Below are 20,810 nucleotides of genomic sequence, written 5' to 3' on the forward strand. Positions count from 1 at the left end.
GGCCTTCTTTCTTTTGACGAGGAGCTCCTCCGCTCTCATCCTCCAAGGTTCCTTTATCTTACCCCTTCTTGCCTGTCTCAGAGGAACACATTTGTGCATCACTCGCAACAACTGTTCCTTAAACAGTCTCCACATGTTTATAATGCCCTTTCCATGGAACAATTGCTCCCAGTCCATGCTTCGCAACGCAGTATGATAGTATCATAGTTTCCTTTTCCCCAACTAAATATCCTTCCATTGTGCCTGCTTTTCTCCTTCTCCATGGCTATGTAGAATATGAGGCAGTTGTGGTCACTATCACCAAAATGCTCTCCCACCGCAAGATCTGACACCTGCCCCAGCTCATTGCCGAGCACCAAATCCAAAATGGTCTCTCCCTTCGTCGGCCTGTCAACGTACTGAGTTAGGAAACCCTCCTGAACACACCTTACAAAAACAGCTCCTTCCAAACCATCTGCTGGAATGTGGTTCCAATCAATCTTGGGAAAGTTAGTCGCCCATTACAACTACCCTATTCCATTCACACTATTCCAAAATCTGCCGACCTCTGCTTTCTTCAATCTCCCTGTTCGATTGCGGGACCTGTATTTAAGCCCTAATGAGTTGATTGCTGCCTTACTGTTCCTAATTTCCACCCATACTGACTCAGTAGGCAGACCTTCCTCGATAATGTTAACTTCTGTAGCTGTGATACCCTCTCTGATAAGCAGTGCTACACCCCCTCCTCTTTTTACCTCCTCCCTATTCTTTTTAAATGTTCTAAATCCTGGAACATCCAGCAACCATTCCTGCCCCTGAGAAACCCATGTCTCTGTTATGGCCACAACATCATAGCTCGAAGCTCATCACTTTTATTTACATTTCCCCAGTATGACCGAGCACAGTGACTCCGTTTTAGGGGAGGGGACGGGGACGGGGACGGAGAATGGTGTCTCAGTGGTTAGCATGGTTGGTTCACAGTACCAGGGACCCGGATAGAGGGACAGAAGGAGGGGGAGGGTGCATGGTGTCTGAGTGGTTAGCACGGCTGTCTCTCAGTACCAGGGACCCGGTTTGGGGGGAGGGAGATGGTGTCTCAGTGGGTAGCACGGCTGTCTCACAATACCAGGGACCCAGTTTGGGGGGGAGGGAGAGGGGGGCATGGTGTCTCAGTGGTTAGCACGGCTGTCTCACAGTACCAGGAACCCGGTTGGAGGGATTGGGCTGGGGAATTGGGACATGGTGCCTCAGTGGTTAACACAGCTGTCTCAAAGTACCAGGGAATCGGATTGAGGGGAGGGGAGGGGGGCATGGTATCACAGTGGTTAACACAGCTGTCTCAAAGTACTAGGGACCCGGTTTGAGGGGAGGTGAGTGTGGCATGGTCAGTGGTGAGCGCGGCTGTTTCACAGTACAGGGACCTGGTTTTGGGGAAGGGGGATCTGGTGTCTCAGTGGTTAGCACGGCTGTCCCATAGTCCCAGGGACCCGGTTTGGGGGGAAGGGGAGGGGGGAGCATAGTGTCTCAGTGGTTACCACGGCTGTCTCACAGACCCAGGGACCCGGTTTGGGGGGGAGGGGGAAGGGGGCCTGGTGTCTCAGTGCTTAGCACGGCTGTCTCACAGTACTAGGGACCCGGTTTGGGGGGAATGGGGAGGGGGCATTGTGTCTCAGTAGTTAACATGGCTGTCTCACAGTACCTAGGACCTGGTGTGGGTAAGAGGCGGAGGGGGTCATCGTGTCTCAGCCGTTAACACGGCTGTCCCACAAAATCAGAGACCTGGTTTAGCGGGGAGGGGACCATGGTGTCTCAGTGATTAACAAGGCTGTCTCACAGTACCAGGGACCCGGTTTGGGGGAGAGGGGGAGGGTGGCTGGTGTCTCAGTGGTTAGTACGGCTGTCTCACAGTCCCATAGAGCCGGTTTGGTGGGGCGGGGAAGAGAGGCATGGTATCTCAGTGGTTAGTACGGCTGTCTCACAGTACCAGGGACCCGAGTTCGGGGAGATGGGGAATGGGCATGTTGTCTCAGTGGTTAACATGGCTGTCTCACAGCATCAGGGACCCAGCTTGGGGGGGATCGGGAGGGGGCGCATGGTGTCTCAGTGCTGAGTACGGCTATCTCACTGTACCAGAGACCCGGTTTGTGGGGGATGGGGACGGGGGGGGCGCATGGTGTCTCAGTGGTTAGCACGGCTGTCTCACAGTACCAGGGACCAGGTTTGAGAGGGAGGGGGAGGAGGACATGGTGTCTCAATGGTTAGCACGGCTTTCTCACAGTACCAGGGACCTGGTTTTGGGGAAGGGGGAGAGGGGCATGATGTTATATCAGTGGTTAGCACAGCTGTCTCACTGTCCCTGGGACCCGGCTTGTGGGGAGGGAAAAGGGGCTGGTGTCGCACTGCCTTTGACATCTTCCAAAACCTTTCTCCAAACACCTTAAAATTATGCTCACCTCGTGACTATCATTTGTGGGAAGAAGTCTCTGGTTATTTACTCTGTCTGTAACTCTCACCATCTTGTTCAGCTCTATCAAGTTACCTCTCATCCTTCTTTACTCCAATGAGAAAAGCCATAGCTCCCTCAACCTTTCTTCATAAGTCAAGCCCTCTCGTCCAGGCAGCATTCTGGTAAATCTCCTCTGCACTGCTCTAAAGCTTCCACATGCTTTCTTCACTGAGGCGACCAGAACATTTCAGATGTGGTCTCACCAGAGCTTTATAGACCTGCAGCATAATCTTGCGGCTCTTCAACTCAGTCCACCTGCTAATGAAAACCAACACACCATAAGCCTTCTTAACATCCCTATCAACTTAGGTGGCAACTGAGACACCTACAGACATGGACCCCAAGATCCGTTTATTCCTCCACACTGCTACGAATCTTACATTTGACCCAGTAATCGGCATTCAAATTCGACTTCCAAAATGAATCCCTTCACCAAATAGGAAATTGGAACAGAATTAGGCCATTTTGCCGCTTGGATATGCTGTGCCGTTTGATCACAGTTAAAATGTTTTTCAGCCACATTCTCCTGCCTTCACCAACTCACCATTGATTCCCTTATTCAGGAAAAACATACTTATCACTATCTTAAACAAAACACGGTGTCTGTGTGCGGGCGTGTTCAAGTGTTTGTGTGTAAGTGTCCATATCTGTATGCATGTGTGTTGTGTGTTTAATGTGTCTATGTATGTTTGTGTGCACCTCTGTGAAATGATGGCTCTGTGATTTAGGGGGTAAATCCATTGAAATTGAGATAAACCCTTACTCCCCTCCTCCACCTCTACATCTGTCCCTGTTAAGTTTATAGTCATACAATGCCACCCTCTGCTGGTCTCCCCATGCCACTGCACAAATGTCAGTTATTTTCTATTGGAGGACATCAAATACTGTGAATCTCTCACACTGCACGGCTGTTTGGTTTTGCAAATATCTTTGGATGCACATAACAGTTTTGTCTGATACCTAGATATATTGCCATCACTACTGGGTCAGTTTCAGGACTTTTCAATCTTTTCTCACTTACACCTTGTAGGGGTGAATTTTAAAATATTTCAATTTAAAGAACATGTAATAAATTCATCGCATCACCTTACAGATGATTTGGTCAGCGTTGCTTGGATGCAGTTGCAGTGGAAATACTCATTAAGGTGTACACTCTGTGTAACGAATAATCTTCAAAGACAAATCACTTTCACATTGCAGAGAGAGCACAGATATTACTCAGGAACATTCGCCACTCTGAGTGTCCTCAGTGCAATTATGATCCTCCCTATACCCAAATGTGTGTATGTGTGCATGTGCAGATGTTGCTGTCAGTTCGGATGGTGCTATGATCTACGGCCCTTTCCCCACCTCCTAGACTGAATCCCTTATGGTTTTCTCCCTCCACTGCCATCAATGCAGTAGAGTGTGAAGGCAAGCATCACTTTAAACACCACAAGGCTGGCAGATCTGCTGTGCACACGGATACGCACAGAGACACGCAGATACACAAAGAAATGCATATAGATACACAGGCACACATATAGACTGGTGCAGTCACACAAATACTAAAGCACACAGAGAGAAATGCCAATACACTGATGCACGTGCACACACAGATATACAGGCATCAGTACAGACACACCACAAACACCGACACACTGACGTTTATAGAGACATGCAGAATCTGCCAGTATTTATTTTTATCGTGGTGACTTCCTCAATATTTCACTTATATTAAGATTTGACGTATTTTTAAAAACCGAATCAAGGACATGACGCTGTCATATTCAGCGCAACTATCTATCAATGTGTTACTTCCTCTCGAATGTTATGTCCCTTCAGAAGCAATACTTATGTGATTAATGCAATTTAATGTCAGGCAAAAACAGTGTGAATTAGATAAGAAAGACAGGCAACATTTTTGAAGATTTACTAAGTATGAGGTTAGTCATGAATGGAGGAAGTTTGTTGAACATTTCAGGTAGATCATCAATAGAATACAACCCATATTTTACAATTATCATTCCGTAAGCAGGAGTAGTGAACATGAAGGTGGAGATCCATACGGATTGGTGCCTATTAATAGAACCATACTCTGGGAGCAGTGGCAATTGCTAATCCATGAAAGGAACAATTTCACTTTGGTTCGAAACTGAAAACTTTTATGTGCTTTAGCCAATATCTTCAATAAATGTTTAATAAGTTACTTCAGGAATCATTCAATGAATCATTTGTGGCAGTTATGTTGATTCTGTCAATGTCAAAAGTACAACGGACATGCATACCGAACTTTCTTAAATGGTGTTGAATAAGCGAGGAAATCAGCAGTTTTTTAAAGAAAAACACACACACAACAGAATATTATTCACATTGTGAAAACTGAGAATTCACCGACAGGGTACTTTATACTGCACTAACACTATGTCGACATTACAACAATTGTTAGTTAATTAACTATCAAAGTTCTATCAGTACAACACGTTTTCATTGTCTGATTTTCACAGTGCAAAGACAAAGTATGCAATCAAACTGATCAAATAGCACCAGACACAGGAAAGTAGCATGGTTACGTTAAGGAGACACAATTTAGACATAATGTGAAAAGCTGAATTTTTGAAACAACGAAGTAAATACAGTATGATCCAAATTTTTGGGAGATGTTGACATCATGCCACAAAACATGTGTCTGCTCATTGAAGAAATTAATGTTGAAATTAATACTAGCAATGCAAAAAAAGTCACGAAAGAGAAATTTTGCTCATAAAATTGTTAAATTCTTGGCAAATTAACAGAGCAAACACTTACAAAGGAACTACGATACCTGGAAGCCCTCTAGCTGCAATGATGAGAAAATAAATGGCGAAAACCAGACCTGTTAGCAATGCATGAATTTCTCCCCGGACGTTCTGAATGAGCAAATCGCAGAAAAATTATGACATTTAGCGCAGATGTTGGACACCAGGGAGAGAGTTTTTTTTTTGTTCAATCTACCTTTATTGGAACAAACAAATTGATGCAGCTTCAGTTCACTGTTTATCCTTTGATGGAATGAATCACAGCAGTGTGAAAATAAAGCACTGAATGACGACAGGATAATTGGACAAAATGTTGCTTTTACTGAAATAAAATCTACTTGAATTCTAGCCAAATGAATGTTCTTTACTGGCCGCTATTAGAAATGTTTTTCTTTCGAAAAGAACATTGCCAAGCTTTCGTTCCTGAGTAGGCGTCAAGACCAATGCAGAGTGTACAATCTCTTTCATACGTTGTGTAATCGATGTTCTATTATTTCTAACACAGTTAATGGTGGCAAAACAAAATTATTCTGAAGTCAACATCTGGCCTTTACCTCGGCATGAAAACGGCAAAGGAATGTATTGATGTGAGACGTATTCGGTTCTCTTATGTAAATGATTGGAATCTCCTCAATCGAGAGGGCGCCCTGCCTTTAGGATAAATGGAACAGCGGTAAAGTTGTTCACAATAATCAGTCAAAAGGGCCAAGTGGATGGTCAATTCTGGTCTCCTGTAGTAATCCTCAACAGATCTCCATCGTGAGCCAGTTTGTTTCAATCCAAGTGAAATCAAGAAATCTTTGTGGAAAATGAATACTGTAAACGCTATACCTCTTGATATTTCAGCAACAGTCCTGATATTGTATGCTCCAGAAACTGCTGCATCCTTTGAAAAGTTGTTCCAGTTCAGCTTCAACACTTGCATTTACTCGAAAATGTGAAAAAGTAGCACAGGCTTGTCTTTTGCACAAGAACCAGAACAAATCCAATGCGGTGAATAAATGAAAAATTAGTCTGCACTTGATCATCTGTATTGTGATAGAATGCGAAAATACAGCGCTTTGACCTATCACTACTTCGATAAAAACTTTGATAAATTCTAGACTCCACCAGGACCACGCAGCTTCAGAAATTATTACAGCATTGGTTCAATCATTTTTGAAAGAGCAGAATTTCAGAAGTGACATTGAAGCTGCAATTGACAGAGTGTGACATCACGCATACCCGGCAAAACTGGACTCAAAATAAATCTAGCAGAAAACTCTCTGCTGGTTGTAATCCGAACCAGCAGGTTAAAACGTGGTTGTGGTTGCTCGTGTTCAGTCATCTGAGTTCCTGGATTTCGTGTAGTTCATGCCAAATAATCTTCAGCTGCTTCATTAATAAACTTGCATTCTTCATATGGTCACAAGTGGAATACTCGCTGGCGATTGCACAGTGTTCATTACCATTGGCCTAACACCTCAGAGAACAAAATGTTCCTTGTCCAAGTCCTACAAGAGCTTGGCAATAACTAGGCTTGGAAGGAACTTGGAAAATCACATTCGTGGAAAACAAATGCTAAACGGTGAAGATATCCAACAACAGGCACGGCCCCTTGAATGAAAATGGTGTAATATATGTATGGAAATTAGACAGACAACAGTGAGTCACAGAACATAATCTAATCTAAGCGATTGGGTGATTTCCATTTAGAATTAAGATACCCAGCAGTGAAATATAATGTTAATTGAAGCGGTCACTGATACGTGGAGTGAGTTCCAGCTAATAATCCAACAGCGGGATTTGGATTCGGTTTAAATTACCAGATATACTGGAGATAATTCGAGGCTAGCATCTTATGGAAGGGTTCATGGGTTTTGCAAATTGGAGGCAAATTTGAGACACAAAAATTGAGACAGCATGCAACATGGATGTAAATGGGAAACGGGCAAAATATGTGTCAGGAATTATTTTACGGGCAGGCTTAACAAAATAGCTGAGGCAAGAATGCCAAATCCGAGGTAGGGAGCAGCATTTCAGGAGGTGCAAAATTTCGGTCATGAAAATAAGGAGAACTTAATTCTTGTCCAATGTTTGGAGGGGGTGGTTTCAAATTATGGCGTCAAAATTTGACGGTTGCTGAAAAATTGGCGAACTTGCTAAAGTGGAAGAAGTGCATAAATTGGGATGGCAAGTAATTCGGGTGAGAATGTTCTAGAACGGCTGCATAAGTAAGTAAAGCAACTGTGGAGCGCGCAATATAGTGGTCGTGAATATTTAGGGGGCAAAAAGGGAGTATTATATAATTGGAGCAGCTGAAGACATTGTGCGGGGAATTAGGATGTGTATATTTTGGGGAGCAGGCAAAATCGTGCTGTTGGCAATTGAGAACAATATTGGAAATGTAGAATTGAGAGGGTGAACACATGATTTCTGACATAAAATTGGGGGTAAATTGTTTGTGGAACAATCAGATTTGGTGCACAAAATTTGGTTGATCAAAAAGTCTGAGGGAGGCAGAATAATGTAATTGGAAACATGGGGGTGTGCATCAATTTCTGAGTGTCAATATTTGGGTTGACTTACAATCTTGTGATTAAAAAGTGCTGAGGCCATTTTTGGATGGGATGCAGAACACGGAGGTGACGACACAACAAGACTTAGGAGTCTGAAAATTGGAGCAAGCACACAAACTTTGGTGGGTTGGGGTGACAATCCAATGTAAGGGGACGTGCAAAACATTGTGAGGGAGAAAACGTATGAGACGATACAATATTATGTGGACTCCAATCTTGATGTTAGACAGAATTGTAATGTAGGTTAACCGTTTGGGGAGGAGCTGTAAACATTTATAAACGGCATGCACGAGGCAGGGCTACTCAAACAAAATAAATGTAAGATCATAGCAGATGTAAAGGCAAAAGGAGCAGATCAGACTCAGAATTACAAAAGTGAGGAAAAGAAAACAAGGACAGGCAGAGTTGGAGGTGAGAGAAAATTTCAGGTGTGTGTTGATTTTAACGAATATAGAGGATCTTTTAAAGAAATACTTTTAGGCTAAGAAATAACTTTGAATATTGTAAATTGACCACAAAAGAAGCAGCAAGGGCATTTCGCAATAAGCTCATAGTTTGTAGGTCCGCTTTTTGGACTATCAAAATAGTAAAGGATGATCTCAGAAGTCTGAAGGTTAGAAAAGAAAAGAGGAACTGGATAAAATAACAGGAAGGCTGTAACGAACAAGGACAGCCAAATGAGACAGATTTAAAACGAAAACAAGTGAGGTAATTAATAGGTATTTTCGGCTTAGGCTTCGGTGCAGGGAATTACCAAATGAGGGAATAACGGGCGCAAGTAATAACCAAACAATGGGATAGAATGAAACATACTTATTATATGTTTATTGCTTAGTGTAGGAGTGTCGAGAGACCCCTCAGAAAAGTATTTTAAAAACTCTGTATTTTACTGTCGGGTGTGACTCTCCTCATAGAGCCACCCATCTTTAAAGGTGTTCGAACTCTTTGACTCGAACTGAAAATGATTGATTAAGTGGGTTCGTTTCTCACAGAGGGAAATGGTGGAGAAGAGATCGAAACCAAGACAAGCAGAACGACTCAAACAGATACCAGCAAAAATAGATAGAAGGAAGAAAGGGGAAAATGTCAGCAAGAGACGAAGTGGAGTTAAGTGAAGTCATGGAGAGATTGAGGAGGAATTTCTCACCATTCCATCGATCCAAGGTCTTTTGAAGGTTTCTCTCACTTTCACTCTGAGGGACAGACTCTGTCCCTGGAGTTTGTTTCAGCCTAACTGTTCAGCAAAGGTGTGCGGGTGAGGTTAGTGGATCAAAACAGCCATTGAGGATCCAACATGACCCACACTCATTCTTACAAGCGAGACCATCAGAAAGACTAGAATTCACATCTCTTGCATTCTAAATGTGGCAAAGAGATGTGGACCACCACGTTTGACATATGATGTCCCCTCTCGACCCAAATTACAACTCAAGAATTGAGTTCCCGACTGTCTCTATATGTGGCACTCCAAGAGGCATCGTCGTGAGTTCGATTGGCAGTGGGAAGGAGTATGGAGGAGGTGACAGAGAAAGCAACAGTTCATTACGACAATTTTCCTTCAGATATTGGAATCTGAACTGTCCCGAAAAGACAATCGAGATCAAAATGGTTCAGGCAGCATCCATGGAGAGCAAGCACACATTTATTTCTTGTCCAAGTGCTTCTGATGAAGAGTAATCTGGACTCAAAACGTTACTTTTCTTTTGTCGCTGTGGATCCTCTCTGACCCATTGCGATCTCCGTATTTGTTCTTTTCCTTTCAATAGTTTAGTTTAGGCTGCCTCTGTCTGTTCCCCTCATCTCACAGACTTTGGCCCCGGATGAAAATCCATACATAGACAAAGCTTCAGTTTCATACCGACAGAATCCTCACAAAAGTTTTATTTCGACAATGTCCTCTGCAGACAAGAGAAACAAATACATTCCACAAGGCAACACAGGTCACATGACTTAGGATTCTCCTTGAACATGTTCCAGAGGCAAAGGACTGAACAAACTACTCGACATTAAGCCAAACACTGCTTTTTTAAAAAAATTCACATTATCTTGAAAACAAACAGCAGAAAGAAGAAATTCTGGTAACTTAAATACACTGGAAAACCTAACCGAATAATAGACACAACAACTATTATTAATTCACTGTCCAAATAAGAAACAATCCATAATATATACCTTGCCAAAATACAAACTCAGACATGCATTCTCACATGCATTTCTCCCATTCAGGAGGAAAAAAAACAAAAGAAAATTCAAAGAGTAACATTTGCTGAAGCTTCCAACTCTGTTTAGAACCCAATAGCTCCTGATGTTACTGGAAAACCAAAACCCAGACAAGCTGATCATGAGAGCCGATGATATCCACTTATGCTGCATCCATTGTTCCATACAAAAAAGAAATCTGAAGGTCACATGTTGATGGGAATTTCTCTACCCAGATTTGGGAGAGCAACGCGCCCTCAACTCCACCACGCCGAGCCCCACATGCTGTTCTGATGGTACAGTGCCTATCCTGAATACTTATGTCCAACGGTGTGTGAAGAATGTGGAAGAGCCTGTGTCATTATGTATGTGAGTGGGGAATGGGGAAGATATATATCAGAAACTGATGTGTTTCACGTACTGATACATTCATTGAAACCACTGGGATTAGCCATCTCTAGTAGACGACCAACAGGACGGGTTCATGGGAGTCTTTATGATGGTGGAGGGAGCTATCAAAGCCCTGGAGAGTAAAGATGGGCTCTTTGGGCACACAATAGGAAGATAGCTGAAAAGAATGGGGAGAACGCACTAACAAAGTGTTTCGAGCCAATTGACTCTTTACCAATGGACTTGCGATGGGTCATACAGTCATTGAGGCATAGAGTCCTACAGTACAGAGCAGGCCCGTTGACTCAAACTGGTCCATTCTGACCAAAAGACCCATTAACTTGAACCCGATTTCCCTGCACTTGACCCGTATCCTTTTAATCGTTTCGTATCCATGTATTTGTCCAAACGGCATTTAAATTTTGTTAACTTCCCCACTTCAACCGCTTCTGCTGGCAGCTACACCATGTGCATATCACCCTCTGTGTTAAAACGTTGCCTGTCAGGTTCCATTTTATTATTTCCCCTCTTTTCTTAAACTGATGCCTCCTCACCCGAGAATCCCCACTCCGGGGAAAGAAGACTGCGTGCATTCATCCTACCTATACATCTCATAGTATTGTACATCTCACAGAGGTCCCCCCACCCCCCGCCACTCAGTCTCTAATAGGCTAAACTAACGTGTCCTAGCTTGTCCATTCCCCCCGTTTCAATGAGGTCATTGTGTCCAAGCAACATCCTTGCGAATTTCTTCTCCACTCATTCTATTTTAGTCACATCGTCCATGTAGCAAGGTGACGAAATTGAGCACAATACTTCAAGTGTAACCTCAACAACAACCTGCGTAACTGCAACATAACTTCCCAATTTATATGCTTAATGCCAAGAGTGATGAGGGCCAACGTGCTGAAAGCTAACTTCAGTGCCCTGTCTACCTATGGCTCCACTATCAGAGAACTTAACACAGTTAGTCAGTTCGCATGTGTTCTGCTCCATATCGGGCATCGGGGAGCTGAAGACCTTCAGCTTTAAATACAAACAATATCGTTCGAACTGTCTGCGATAAAGTTCTGCAATTGTCCTTCCATCTTGCAGCAGAGCATGACAGAAGGGCTGTGAGAGGTCACTTCAGTCCCTCCAAACAGTTTGGAGAGTTTGTGGCCGACGTGCTGCTCTTTGCAGGAACTGAACAGCAGGACATTTTCTTTCGGAAGGACAGATCTCCCAGGAGCTGTTCCAAGAGATGCAGATGTTGATCCTAACCCTCGAACAGTAGGTGCAGAACGCTTGCATTTCCCGGTTCCTTGAAATAAACTTCATTAAAGAGGCCTTAATGTCAAGAGATGTACAGCACGGAAGGGAATGTCACTCCTCTTCTCCTCACCTGGGTGGTCAAGGAAAGCTCAGTCAACAGAAGACATTTATCTGAATGAATCATATTTGCCGCTGAACAGCCAATCTATATATCCTTGTCTTCTTGAACTGCTTCAGGACACGTCTATTAAGGAAAATCTAGAAATGGAAAACGCTGCACATTAATACTTATACGGAAGACAATTACCTGTTTTCATGAAGGAAACATGTGTTTCATCTGCAAGTGGGATCAGCATTTGTTTTGTAAATTGAAGCGATTTGTGGTAAATATATCTATAACGAATGTACAAATTACATCAACTCCATTCAGGGTGCTTGGATTGGAGACTGAAGTGAAAAACTGGTGACACATCACGGAGGTTCAAAGACACCAGGAAGCGTTGTTGAAGATGGAAGTAATATATCACAGGACTGGGAAGTCCAACACTCCGTCTGGTAAGGATCAGGAGAGTATAACCATGAGGGTGGCAGGTAATGCTTTGGAGAAGACTTCAGGACAGGGAAAACCTTCACTATTCTCAACTCCAATGAGGAGAAGACCAGCTTTTCCCATAATTCCCCATTACACAACTCACGAATGTCCGTGATGAATTGTGCACAGCTTCTCTGAATCACCTCAAATCCATTTATATTCTTTCTTCAAATCGGAGAACATAACTGCAAACAGTGTTGGAGATATTGCTGTGCTAACGTCCAGGAATAACCAAAATATCATAGTGTCAATTGTATGTTTAACAGTTCAGTCAGTTTCCATCGTAATAATTCAGAACACTTTTATTCTTCCTGTTAAAGTGAACAACTTCTCATTTGTCCAAATTATACTTCATCTGTCTGTTTTCTGTTTCTTCGGTGAATCTAACTTTACTGGTCTGCCCGCTATGATGTTATCTTCACAGCAGACTTTTCCTCCCATCTGTGAAATTGACCGTTGAGGGCCCAGGACTTAGCCCTTTTGGATACACCCAGCACATGCAGACAATCTGAAAGACATTCTCTTTTGGATAATTTAACTTCTGCTGGCCCACAACTCTTCTGATGGAGAATTCAGACAGGGAACACTGTTTGGACAGCTCAACTACTGCTTCAGAATGTGCTCGCAGAAGTGGCGTTGAAATGTGTGGGTAGCAGACTGTTGTTTCATTAAAAAATGGGTAAGATTATGCAAGATTGATGAAATATGGATTTCAGATCAAGCTTGTCCTATTGAATAAGGGAGAAGTCTTGAAGGATTTAATGAAATAATTCATCTTGTAATTAGTAAGTTTAAACCACCTGCATGAGTACTTCCTCGCAACCGTTTATGAACAACGTAAGAAAAATTTATTCAACACTTCCTCTTCCTCCTGCCTATCTTGACCGTGCCGACTCAATGTTGCTCGGAAAGTTGAGAAGCTGAATTATTCACTTGTTCATTCATTCTCGTCGAAGCATCACTTAATCTCCATAAATTATACTCAACACCAACCTACAGGTCAGGACAAGGTCTGTCAGCTCAAAGGCATTTTTCTTCAGCACCAAAGTGGTGAGTGTCTGCTGGAGAACAATGTCTCATTGTTCAAGCCCTCTTCAAGGTGTTCAGCGATTCTCTTAATACACATTCATTCCTGAAGGAATCAGGCAGAGAGGACGAGTCAGTGCAGCTGTTGTGCAGCCTACTGTGTCGAATTGTCGTTTTCCAAGCCCATTCCAAGCTCATTGTCTGCCAATGACATGAAGCAGATATTCCCATTACAAGAGGCTACATGACCCTGAGGACTGCTCGAGCAAATACTGTTCATTCAGCTCAATGGTCAAGCTTTCAACTTTCTGACTTGCCTGCAGCCAGGAGAACACTGCCGATAGGAAATTCTACACAGACTCCCTCCTTCCAGGAAACGATAATTTGCATGTCCCTGCCTTCTCTCAAAACTGATCTTACTTTGAGTGATGTCGAAAGAAAATGAAATTTTGCCGACGTTTTTTGTCTTATACGTCAGGTAAAAATGCAATAAATTGCACAGACGTAACCAAACATCATTTATACTGGAGTTCACAATGAGACAGTCAGCATCGGTGGAAGGAAATAAATCTGACGTTTCGAGTTGAGATAACTCTTCATCAGAGCGGAAATGAAATTTGAAGGGAACAGCATTTATTGGAGCGCTGTTGGAGAAAGAATAACAATAGCTCAGATAAAGGGATTGGAATGCAAAAAAAAAAACAATAATGGTTTGTCGACCAACCAGACTTGAAATGAATGATAGTCCCATCGCACAGGGTGACCCATTGTGATAGCTAGCATTTGTAGCCTTCATTACAGTTAACAGCATCTGTAATAATTTGTTAGACAATAGATACTGCTGTGTGCATTACTTTAATACTTCTAGCAATCACATTTCACTTCCCAACAAATCGGCACGTCCCTCTCATGAAATAAAGGCATTTTTCCCTAAATTTCTGTACCTCCAAATTATCCTGATGATGCAAAAGGAAGGACTACCACAAATGGACACTTTATCATTCAAGTTCTATGCTCTCAAATGACTACTTCCTCTTTTGCTTCAGGCATGTTTCAATTCCAAGTAGTCGCCTTGCCCCTTTTTCAATGAAGGACTGAGTTTACCATCAGTCATTGTCATAACTTTTTTGAAATATTTTGAGTCCTGATCTCCTTTCTGTACCTTCTATGTAACTGCAGAATGTGTCATATTACCCTTCCATCTATGTGCCTGCCTGGTAAATCGACGCTTACAGTATTTACCTCTTTAAGATTTTTTGAATATCAGAAAACCCACTGTTCAGCTTTGAACTCCTGTTCTGGCTTTTCATAGAATCATAGAATTCATACAGTGGGAAAACAGGCCTTTCACCCCAACGGTTCACACCCACCCTCGGAAGACCATCCCACCCACACCACACTTCTGCTGCCCTATATGACTAAATTTTCCTTTGCTCATACACCGAGCGCGCACATTACTTCAAATAATGGGAATTCAAGTTGGCCACTCTGCACAATCTGCATCCCTTCTCTCAGTTCTGCGCATGAAATATCAGTTTTGATGTTTATGCTTTGGCTTACAAAAAAAAATTTGGAAACATGACCACAAGACAGAATTAATCATTCAAGTTAGCCACTTCAATGCTCCCAATGACAGAAAAACATGCACAAAAGAATGTGAACATATAAGCTTTGAACTGGAATTCCAATCCAAAATCAGATAATGTCCACTTGTTTGAGGAGGCAAAGGATGCCGAAATTTCTGAACCCATCCCAACTTAATGGTAGACCAGGGCTGAAATAGGCTTGACTTCCCACAAAGTGTTCAATCAAGGAACACAGTTTGAGATGATGTACTCATGTGAAATTGCCACCTCTGCCATGACCCACACCGTCTGTCAGTTGCACTTGTTCTGGGAATCCATCATAATCCAACATCATGTGTGAACTGCCTCCAACAACCATTAATCTGCCAGTTTCTGACTTGGGACCTACAGACAAGGAAATCCCCAGCAGTTCTATCGCTGATGGGTGTAGCCTCTGTTGATCTAATTTGGAGTGGATATGGACCCCTAACTTTCTGACACTATGAAAAGAAAGGTAATAACATAGCCAAGTGTGAAACTGAATAGAAGTCATAAAACATGTCAATAATTCGGACTGCCTTTAGGTTAAGGTCAGAACTATGAGATTTAAACATATTATTTGCGAAGGCAATTACACTTTTCCATGGATAAAGTTGCTGCAAACAGGAACATTCAATACTGCACAGAAAAATCAAACTAACAATGTGTCCATCACCATTGAGTTGAGTGTATATTTGCATTATTTTCCCTTTATTGTTCTTCCATTTAGGCAAATTTAACTCTTGTAAAATAGTAGATTCATGGAAAAACCAACCCCAACAACGATTTCTCCCAAGTCATTCAACATGCTGACTGAGAAGTATGCCACTCTTCCTTCACTGCCATTTGGTTAAAATCAGGGAATTCTCTTCCGAATGGCATTGTGTTTCGAACTATGAAACACGACTAGAGTGGTTTCAGGACAGCAGCTCGCCACCCTGGTCAAAGTAAATGAGGAACTAGCAATAAATCTTGGCCAGCTTGAAATAGACATTTTTTTCCGACAGAACAAAACATTTAAAGATTTTGCCTTAACGGCGTGTGGGAGAAAATTTCAAATTCTTTGCAGCTTCCATATAAAGAAATCTACATACTATACTAAAACATTGTAGCTTACGGCCCCATCCCTGTACCATTCTGCATTTCACCACAAATAATTCCTTAACTACATATTATGTTCTTGATATGACCTAACCATTCTTCAACAGCTGCCGGGGTCATTCGCAACTCGATTGACTCAGTCTCAATATTGATTCCAAAATGACATTTAACTTTATTTTCTGAGATTACTCCAAAATTTAAATATTTATGTCACTCAACTTCCTTTCTCACCCATGGCAGCAAATTGTCTACAATATCTGCTGTCTTTCATCATTTATCATTTTCAGAGTCATGACAACCAGGAAGCTCTTTACCATCTCACCGGACAGAAATTTCATGTTTCCTATTTCTCTGCTCGATCAGAATAAGTTTGCTTTATCTATTATTGTATTTTGAGTGTATTCGATAACACCTGACACTGTCCGCCTAATGCGCTTGCACCCACTGATGCCTTTGTGACGCGTGTTGAGTTTTTCAAAATTGCAGTTTGTTGTCATGCATTTAAAGCCATTTCTAAGGTGCTTGATTGTAATTTATATTGTGACTGATCCCAGTGTCAAATTTATGGTCACTCGATTTTGCAGTGTGAAAAAGTAAGTTCTTCGATGTAATGGCTCTATTCCTGGCTTTGGCCCTCGTCTTTCAGAGATGAACTCAAGCCTCACCAGTTTATAGCATTTAAGTTGTACGTTATTTATTTTGATTTCGCCTGGACTGGGAAGGATGTTCTTCTAACCAATTAACACAGTTTCTTCTAAGCCTCTAACTGTTGCCCTTTCCTAGTTTTCCTGTAGAGGGCGGTGGTAAACCGTGAAATAGTCGTGGGGTGGGTGGGTGGGGGCGTTGCGATCTGTACAAAAATAACAAAGAAACTCAATGTCATGTTTCTGAATGTTATTTAGACAATTGAAACTGATCATCATGCGGTTTGTAACTCCAGTCCTACAGTGACATGATGCATTCTTTATGGCCCCATGATCGGACTCAACAAATAACGCAACCCAAGAAGCTGGAGATGGCAATAAACGATAGGTTTGTCAATGGCATTCACGCCCAGAGACGGAACAATGCTCTCCTCGTCTCTGAGCCGCCACATTCTCACTGGTCTGCGTCTCCAAATCACCGGTATTAATTTATTAGATAGCAGCAATATAGGATGATTTTTTTTGATGTTCTATCAGGTCTCTTTCACCCGTGAGTTTCTTTTTTTAACCACCTCCCCTCTTACGAACAACCCTTTTAACAAATGCTTCTCGTGTCAGCCTTGCTGTGGAGAATGAAAGCTCTCTGTGTTCTCTGTCTTATGTTTGTTTCCCCTCCAGCGTAAGTCAAAACATTTGATCCTAAACACTGTTGAGATAAAAAGATAGGTGAAAAAATAATGTAATGAGAACTGAGTTCGCCTTGTTAAATAAACCAAAGTTTATTTTGAAGTTTTATTCATCTCATTAAGTGACAAAAGAGTTTTGGGGGCTTAAGATTTTCGACAGCCTCTGCCTGAACATAGGAATCAGGACTAGGAGTCGACATTTTGCTAAGTGGTCTGTCAATGAAAAAGATCACTGCTGATCTGACTGTAGTCTCAGATGCAGTCCCTCCGTCTCCCCAATTCCCAATTTTCCTTAACTATCTTGTTCTTCAAAAATCTATTTAACTCCTTTGCCATGCAGAGATTTCCACAGACTGTCAACCCTCACGTAGAAAACACGACATCAGTTTAATAAGAAACTTATTTTTTTGACTGTCTCCCTAGTTCTCCTCTGAACTCTAACATGAACTATCATCTCAGTATCCAAATGTCAGACCACCTTACGATGTGGGACTGTTAATTAAAGTCAACAGATTTCATAATGAAGGCGTTTTCCGTGGAAAGAATTAACAGTGTTGAAGAAACTTGTTTTCTCCAATGCCAAAGTCCAGAACATAACAGAGATAAAATTGAAATCAGGATAATTTCAGGAGGAACTCCTTCGGACAAAGAGTGTTGAAAATCAGGAAGTCTCAATCCAAAGAATGCTATCAAGGCAGTGGTTCCATTGTCATTCTCCTAATACAGCTAAGGGTTACGGAACTGAGAGGGAATGTGTCCCAAGTCAGCCATGGCCTGACAGACTGACTTGGGCACCAGGTCAAATGAATATTAATATTATGTCTGTGTTAAACTGAGCGTATGAGACTAAATTTCGAAATTTGCTGATGATATGAAAATTGCAAGTTTAATGTCCAATGACGAAAATAATGTAGAACTTAAAAACGGATGTAATCACGTGAGTGGAATTGGCATGCATTTGTGGTTAAAATTTAATAGAAAGAGACTTCGGTGATTCATTTCGGAAGGAAAGCGTGGAGACACAAAACAAAGGTGGAACCTGGATACAAATATGCATTCATAATTGAAGGTGGCAGGATAGTCATCTGCATATATGAGATAACAGATGATTATAACAGATGCTATATAAGAATAAGCATATGAATATAGCATAAATGAGAAAACAATGTTTCCTTTTCGGGGACAATATAAAATACAGAGACCAATCTCGCACACAGTATTTCAATGCAGCTCAACCCTGTGCATTTGGGGCAAGATTTTTGTATTTTATGTTCTACAGTAATAAAGTTAAAATTCCTTTCGCCTTCTCCATTACGTGATGAACCTGTATAAACGTTTTATGTTTTATGTACAAAAATACCCAGATCCCTCTGCCCTGAACTTTGTTAGAATCTCTCTCCCATTATACAATAGCCTGCCTTTTGATATCCCTTCCCAAGTGCAAGCCCTCACACTTTCCGAAATTAATCTCCATCTGCTGTATGTTGTTGTATCATTTCTCGTTTGGTCTTCCCTTGTGATTGTCCATTTCTGTGTATCTGACAGCACTGTGCCCCATTCCTATTTTCTTATGGCCCAGACAATTGATTGCCCAGCCCTTGCGTGCTCTTTCCGCTCATTACTGAACAGCTTCCTCAAGATAATATAAGTCAACATGTCATCCCTTTTTTCATTCGTGGTTTTTCTTGCTGCCCTGGGATTGCATATTCATGGCTCGGCGACTTACTTCAGGACTCGCTCGCAGACTCTGTGATGGAGGAGCAGTGGTAGAAAAGGGAGATCTAGGGGTCGTGACTGTGGATTGAGGGCAAGACCAGCCCCAAGATCTATGGCTGCGGAATGAGAGAGGCGCAGGTTTTGCTTTGCACGTCAACAGAAACGCCTGTGTTTAATAATTGTTACTGCATGGTCTGCTCACTGACTTGGTGGCTCGCAGCTGTGCAACTGAATGCAGCTCTATAACCAAAGCAAGATGTTCCCCACCCGCCCACCTCCTCCTTGCGCCTGAGATTGGGAAAGAGTGCTCGAGTGTCCAATCGTACTATTAGGAAGCAGAGTGGGAGTCATTTCCTCGATCCTACACACTGTGTGTATCTTTGTTCCTCAGGTTGAAGACAAGGCTGATATCTTCAATAAGAAGGTTTCCGAAAACAGATGTTACTGGAGATTGATGATGGGAAATGGAGACAGGAGGACAAATAAGTTACGGTACCGAGTGGACAGGTAGAGGTGGGGACTGAGTGAGACCCCTTACCAGCCGCGGAAATGGGGCTTGTCCAAGTGATTATTGGTTGATGCCAATTGAGCACCTCGTTCTGATCATTACTTTCCTGCCAGTTGATGGAGAACTTTGGGAATAGTTAGAGAAAGTTGAATGGGAAGTCTGCAAGACCAAGAGAATCATTTTGGAATACACACCGGTCTGAACATCGTGCGGTGCTGCACATTTCATGGGAGATTGCTTTGAAACAAACCGTGCATCAGGTGACTGAGTGTTTCAGGGTCTGACTGTGGGTTTTATCTCACATTCCTTTATTAACGTCAATGGGGTGATCATACCAGACAGTTGCACACTGGTGGGGACTGCTTTCACCGCATTTTTTAAAAGATGACAGACTCTGATATTTCATCTTCAATCCAGCATTCATATGAAACTCTGTTCCAGCTTTGCGACGTTAGAGTTGAAAATTACCGATCTATCTTAACTGCTGTGACTGATTGCCTTCTCAGCATTTCCAGAGAGTGTTTAAGAATCAACCTCATTGTTGTTGTTCTGGGGTAATGTGTCAGTCGACCTGGTAAGGGCGGCAGACTTCCCTCCCAAAAGGACATGAGTTCAACTCGATATCTCTTTAAGAAATGTCTGATCACTCACAAATCGTGAAAAACTTTATCCAACAACTTTGGTACAGACTTAGATCAGCATAATTCAGCAAGGACTCGCGTTGTTTGTCCGTGTGGAATTTTCGAGATTTCATTTGAAACTTTGCTCCCAGCACTGAGCTCATGTCAAGGCGAAGGCTGCAATGAATCTCTGTGTTCCAGTTTCATCGAGGGCCACTACTCCTAATGACGCCTGGAAGGTGAGAATGAGCAGACATGGGGCGGGAGTCAGAATCAGGAGACTCCAACTTCAAAGAAAGACGTGGAATTGTGTATCGCCTGCACCCAGCTTCGGGTGCCTTTTGCCACTCATGTCTGAGCGTGCAAAGCAAGATCCCAAAAAGAAGAATGATAATGAACAGGCAATCAGTGTTTTAGTGTTTTAGTTGATTGGGGATGGATATAGACCAGGATGCCCTGGGCTAGTGCCCAGCTGTTCATGTCATATTGACATGGCATCGTTCCCTGGCCGATGAGAGGGCAGAAGTAAGCTGTCATTCAATCTTAAACACAGTCCAAATGACACTACAGTTCTCCCTTAGTATTGAATCTTTGATAATGCGGCACTGCCTCTGCACTGACCCTCCGCCAGTACGACACTCCCTGAGTAC

Source organism: Chiloscyllium plagiosum, unplaced genomic scaffold (genome assembly GCF_037043375.1).
Source record: "Chiloscyllium plagiosum isolate Xiang-an unplaced genomic scaffold, Cpla_swu_hap1 HiC_scaffold_18, whole genome shotgun sequence".
Taxonomy (NCBI): domain Eukaryota; kingdom Metazoa; phylum Chordata; class Chondrichthyes; order Orectolobiformes; family Hemiscylliidae; genus Chiloscyllium; species Chiloscyllium plagiosum.